Source organism: Emydura macquarii, unplaced genomic scaffold (genome assembly GCF_026122565.2).
Source record: "Emydura macquarii macquarii isolate MOO-44397 ecotype Brisbane River unplaced genomic scaffold, CSIRO-AGI_Emac_v2 contig_312, whole genome shotgun sequence".
In the NCBI taxonomy this organism is placed as follows: Eukaryota; Metazoa; Chordata; order Testudines; family Chelidae; genus Emydura; species Emydura macquarii.
The window spans coordinates 11,516,984-11,523,478 of NW_027130449.1; the positions used below are offsets into that span (position 1 = coordinate 11,516,984).

General features: G+C 48.6%; 1 long non-coding RNA gene across 1 annotated transcript; it reads right to left on the minus strand.

Moving 5' to 3' along the window:
- Nucleotides 1-2,701: 2,701 nt before the first annotated feature.
- Nucleotides 2,702-5,966, minus strand: LOC137162949 (uncharacterized). Its single transcript, XR_010922582.1, has 3 exons — nucleotides 5,907-5,966; nucleotides 3,755-3,884; nucleotides 2,702-3,058 (listed from the first exon to the last, which is right to left on the minus strand). It is a non-coding gene; the product is annotated as an uncharacterized lncRNA (long non-coding RNA).
- Nucleotides 5,967-6,495: the final 529 nt, after the last annotated feature.

The following is a 6,495-nucleotide window of genomic DNA, read 5'->3' on the forward strand; positions in this document are numbered from 1 at the left end:
AGAGAAAAGCCCACTGAGGCAGTTTACAAGGCTGTGCCAGTCTCAGCAATGATTTGGCCAAGTGCCCATCCTGGAGGAAAAACGGGAGGCAGAGAAGTCTGGAGCAGAGGGTTATATGCCTTGATTATACTGGAAGGTTTACATCCCAAGTGCCCGAGCAGCCAAGAAGCTAATGGCTCTGAGCATTTGCCTTTGAAGCATCTGGTTGGCTGCCGAGAGATGGTAACTTTCACACGGTCATTTAGCCCCGAATGGATTTTTGTTCACATTAGAAACTCCACAATCCATTAACATGAAGAGTCATATCAGTCTCCACTTAGGTGACATGATGCCCCGGCAGAGCGGATTCTCCTCCCGGCTCTGACTGGGGAAGGGAACAGCAGTGATTGCAATCTGCATTTCATTTACCTATTAAGCTTGTGTGGAAATGGAGTGCCGATGAGCATGACGAATGTAACGAGCTGGCTTCATCCAGGCACACAGTGGTCTAATTTATCACAGTCAACTCTGTGCCTCCATCCTGTCCCAGAGCACCTCCTCCTATCCCCCAGTCCCCGGTCCCCATGAAGTTCTGCTAGATTGCAAGGCCAGAGGGGACCTTGCAATCTATTAGATTATCTCGTCTGACCTCCTGTATAACAGGCCACTGAACAAAGTGGTGCTAGTTCTACCAAACCAGGGACTAGTTGTGTCAGGTGAACATGATAACAGCCATAGCTACAGGAACTGAGCTGTGTGTGCTCTGGTTCGGCCAAAGTAAAGCTGGTTCGTCTTACTGGCTTCTTCCACCTCCTCCATCCCGTTACGTCCTCAGCTCAGTCTGTTCTCATTGTTATTTCCAGCTCTGATGCTGTTTCCAAATCCCCTCTTTGCCCTACCCATTAATCTGCCTTTGGCTTTTTTCTCCCCCCCTCCCAAGCTGTCTTGGACAAATACATCTTAATGTTTCCCTCTGCATGACTCCTCTTTTTCTCAGATCTTTTCCTCTCTTTGTACTGCACGTGGTATGCAAAGCCCTTTCTTAATCCTTCAGAGCTTTCACAGCCTTGCGAGTTTTCTAGATTTATCTGTAAGTTATCAAATCAAGGCCTATCCCCCCCCCCCTTTCCTTCTCATGGGGGAACAAAACCAATGAGAAGCAGCAGCAGCAGCAATAGGTACGCTTGGAGGCAGAGCTCAAGTGAAAAAAAAGATTCCACAGCAGCGCTCTACCACTCCCCTGGGGGTCTCTAGGCACTGCAAGGGGTGCAGGTGAGAATAGCATTCCTCTTGTCTCACTACATACTTCATCTCAGACACTCTAGGGTGGCTGGAAACAGCAGCGGAGTAACGAGACGCTGCATCTGGGCAGCACACTGAACAGAGCTGTAGAACTGAATCTCTGATTCTGGGTACTGGCTTTGTGGACAGCGTTAGCTTCCAGGAGGCTAGCTGGAGACTTGGACTATGTCCCTATGAAATGGAGGAAGGAAAGGGGAGTCACAACCCCTCCTTAAACCCTTCTATGGGCTACCCGGCCCACGGCTCCGAGGGTGCAGGAATAAATGGGACGAAGGCTGGTTTAGTGACTCGTGAGAGGCAGTGTGGTCTAGTAGCTAGGGCACTGGATTGGGAGCCAGGAAATCTGGGTTCTATTAGCTGCTCTCCCATGTGACCTTAGGCAAGTTATTTCCTCGTCCCGCCCATTGTCTATTTGGGCTCTCAGCTCTTCCCTCTCCCTGTACGTCTGTACAGCACCTCGCTCAGAGCCTTTAGTTAGTACTAGAATACATGTACTTCTTCCCCAGAGCAGGTGGGTGGGGAATGGGTGGTTTAGAAGTCTGCATGGAACTTGGAGGGAGAAAGTTGCAAGTTGTAAGAGGAAGAGTTTGGAGGAGTCACCAGAAAGTCAGTCTGTGTGAAGGTGGCTGGAATGCTAGCTGCAGCCACCATGTCAATACTTCTCTTAATAAACAGCCACTTTAGTTGTACAAGCCTGGAGTCCTTTCATGTTATTATCCAGCACATGGTACATGAAACAGGTGGGGGCCCTGGGTCCACCTTCTAGACACCAGCCGTTGCACACTCTCCTCCAGCAGCAAGAGGAAAGAAGGGGGGTTGCATGCAGCATAATGCCTTTGAAGGCAGCTCCTAGGCCGGTGCAGCTTTTACACAATGCTGGGCATAAAGGCATAATCTAAACAGAGATGTGTATTGCTGGTGCTAAGAGCCATGCATCCTCTCTATGGCCCATCATCACCTGTAGATGGGTTAGCTGGCAAGCATTGTGCATGCATCTGAGAGAAAGACACACACACACACACACACACACACACACACACACACACACACACACCATTACAACTAGATTTGGAAGTAAGGCCACGGATCTGGGGTAACATGAGGTATCAGAACAGACGGACAGTGTGCACGAAATGGGAATTCCTTCAAACCACACTCAGCTGCTTTTGAAAGTGAAGCTGCTGGATTTGACCCTTCAGGTAACTCTCACTTTTTCCTTTCTGAAGGAGTTTTTTTTATCTCCTGGGCTGGGGATTTTTTCCCCTCCCACCAGCTACCAACCAGGGTCTTTGTAACAGATACTCAGCCTCAGATTTATAACCTGGAACCAAATGGGGACGGAAAATAGAAAAATGACTCACCCTAATCTTTTCACATTGAAGTCAAAGTCCACGGTTCTATCTTCCCCCTGTCACTGTGCATAAGAAGCTACTACAAGCCTTACATATATTGTCAATTAGGAAAATTTCATCCACTCTTGCATGAAGCTGGGACATCCTCTCCCCACACTCTAATGTAACAATGGCTGAATAATTTATCATCACGTCTTTTGTGAAACGTAATTGTGTTCTCTGCTAGGTGTCAGTGTCCCAGAGCTTACAGCAAGTTCTCATCCTTATGTGATTGAAAAAATTGAGAGGAGATAAAGAAAAATCTTGTGAGCCTTTTTCCAGATGAATTTTCTCATCTCCAGAGTCAACTACACAGCCACAGAAATCTCATCAGGTCCCTGAGGAAACTGGAGACCCAGCACCAGTCATGGGGGCCTCTCCTATTCCTAGAACAAAAAGCAACACAGCTACACTTCAGTAATACAAAGCTTTCAGACTAGGTGCCACAGTAGCGGAGCACCTCAAAATCAGTAATTAATTTAGCTTCACAACATCCCTGTAAGGTAGATAAATATTATTAGCCCCATTTTACAGCCAGGTGGACTGAGAAGTCATGGCACTCAGGGAGTCAGTAGCAGAGCCAGTAACTGAATGCAGACCTGTCAAGTCTTAGTCCAGTGCCTTACGCACGAGGTCATTCTTCCACTCCAAGGACGCTGCTCCCATACTTTAGGAATCAAGCATCCATGGATTCATTGAATTCAACAGCCCCAATTAAGTGTATGCCACACTTTTTTCCTTCTCTTGTTTGTCAGTAAACTCCTCCCACTTTGCCTCCTGCATGAAGTCATCAGGGTGGGTGTGTTACATCACAGTCGTTTCCACGGTACTAGGCCTATAGCCTAACCACGGCATTCTGATGGGCAGAAAAAGAGAGGGCAAGCTGGGAGCAAATAGCTCCTCTGTGAAGGTGGGTCTTTGCTCATACAAGGCCCAATCCTGCACGGTCCTGAGTGCCTTCACCTCCCAGGATTCTGGATGGATAAAGCTTCTCATTGACTGCTGCAGGATTGAGCTCAGAAGGTATACTAGCCAGATACAGGGAAGTAATTCTGCATTATTCCCATTCAGCTGACACTAACGTCTGGACATGTTCTTCTCCGTCTACGATTCCCTGGAGCCGGGGGAGGGAAAGAATAACTTCCTTCTGTGGAAGACGTGGTTTCAATCCTGCTGCTGAATTAGCAGCTCGATTTTCACTGTGCATCAAAACTGCAACAGAAAACCACAACGTATGTATTTGACACTACTGCTGCTTTGCATTATACAGTGCGTCTGGGAGTCTCTAAGTATATATTAGAGAGACAGGATGGGTGAGGTAATCTCTCTTATTGGACCAAGCTTTTGAACTTACACAGAGCTCTTCTTCAGATCACTCCAGACCCAGAGAGCTCTGTGTAAACCAGAAAGCTTCTCTCTCTCACCAACAAATCTGTCATTGGACCAACATATTACCTCACCCACCTTGTCTCTAATATCCTGGGACCTACATGGCTAACCACCACATACATTAAGTGTATAAGACAGACATGTTCAGGGCTTAGACCCTGCTGGCAAACTCTCGTGTCCCTGCTGCTATAAGGAATGCACATTTACACCAAGCTTTGACTTGACACCCAAGCCTTGACTGAGAATTTCAGAACCCGGCAAAGCTGCCCTTAGCAGAAGGCAGCTTTGGAAAGTTAGACAGTGGTTCTGAGCGTTGGGGGCGCTTCTAAATTCTCCCACATTGCCATGCAGAGACAGTGGAGGGCTCATTTTATCTAGCAACTCCTTATGGTCTTACAATGGGCACCAGCTAGGACACCATTGGAATTAAAAAGAGGCTTTGCCCCACACACGCACACAAGATCTGGAACTGGTTCTCGCTTCAGTGCCCATCATTCATATAAACACTAATGAGAGATGCAGGAGGACATCTGGGCACATGAGAAAGACCCCAAGTACTGTTCACTAGCCAAGGATCAAGGGTCATGCCAGTAAGAAACCCATTAAAAGAGAACATTTCCGTAGTGAATCCAAACCAAATCTGATGCTGGTAAGAATGCAAGATTCCTTCGCAGGCTTCACTCACCCCAGTGATGTGCCAGCAGCTCAGTCTATGCATCAGCCAAGTCTGGCTTCCCATCCGCCCAACCTTTGCCAAAAATCTCCAGTCGCGAAACCTTCTGACCCCAGCCACAGCTGGCTCTTCTGCCTATTGAACCCTTCTAGAAGAAACGCCTCACAGCAGAATTGGATGTGCTAGTTCTCTCCATGGGTGGGTAACATAAGGGCTTATCCTCAGCTTCATTTATGCAGGCAAAACAGAGTGCAACGAAAGCCAACATCACCCACTGGAACTTTTTAGGTCTTGAAGATTGGAACATTGTAAATAAATCTATTTCTATAAAGGATGAGTCCTAGGTTCTCTCCCATCCTCTCTTTAACCCAAGGTCTTTTGACTCCATTAGCAAACACGCATGAAGCAGAGGACCATTAGCTGCCTCACTAGTGTACCAAACCATTTAGACTTCAGCAGAAAGTCATGTACCTGCTGCCCTGTATTAGCACTTCTAGCTAGTGGGGCCGTTACACCAGTGCACGGCAGCTTATGGGTGCTCCAAAAATGCTCTAAAGTGGACTTGGTCAGCCAGCTCCGTGGGAGCACAGTACCTGGTTTCTACTGCGGGACTGAAATCCTATGCTATGAAGAGACAGTCTCACTCAAGAAGCATGGAGCTCACTTTTGCATGGAAGACCTGTGCAACACTTGCGGGTTTTTAGCAAGACTTAAATGGGGCCTAAGTCGTTCTTCTGCCCGGTGGGGTGCCGAGTTCACCTCCGAGATTCATGCAGCAGTACTCCTGAGCCCAGAAGTGATGGAGATAAAGCTAGTCAGAGATTGACTTGCAGGACAGAAGGGCCATCCCTGTCTCATCAGGGTGTTTGAAGGATTAACTCCCAGTCAATGGCGAGCTTTGAACATGTAAATATACGGCAGCTGTGACAAACAGCCCGCTCTGCTATGGCGGGTCCCGCTCTCATGTGGTGGGTCGGGGCACCGCCTCTTGCCCAGCTCTGGACCTCAGTGCCTCTGTAGTGCACAGTGAGGGGTAGGAGGGAAGGGACCCAGCCCCACCCTCTACTCCAGGCCCCAGCCCAGCAGTCTATGAATAGTAGCTATGCGCTGCTGGCGCTGCTGGCAGCTGAACTTCTGTCCCCTGGGCTATTTCCCCCTCTGTTCTCTTGTACCTTTCTCATGGCCGTGGGCTGGTTCCTCGGGTTGCTCACACCACTCCTGCCGGTTCTTTCTCCTTCCTTCCTCCCCCATCTGGCTGGGGCAGGGGCTCTTATCAGGACTCTAGCTGGGCCTTAATTGGCCTCAGGTGCTCCTAATTAACCTGTAGTAACCCCTGCTCAGTCTTCAGGGAACAAGGCCCGGAACATTCTGAGGCTTATATCTCTCCCCTCTCTGACCCTCCTGCTGCTGTCTGGCCCTGCTGTCTCACATAGCTAATTAGCATCCTATGGGGGTGATGCAACATCAGCTACCCAGCTGTAATCCCGACTTGCCTGAGTGTAACCTGGGGCTCATCCATCACCTCGCTTCCTTCCTACAGAGATTTGATCACACTGCGTTATTCAGCTTCCCACAGTGACATAATTTATACCTTAACTGGGAATCAGGCAGCTCATTATGGATCCCAGAGGGGTCCTAGAAAGCCAACCCTTCCCTTCCGAGGTGCGCAGCCTGCAGACAGGGTAAAGCTGCAGGGTCCTAGATCTCTTAAAGAGGATCACGTCCCCATTCTGCTAGGCTAGAAACCATAAAATAGGGACA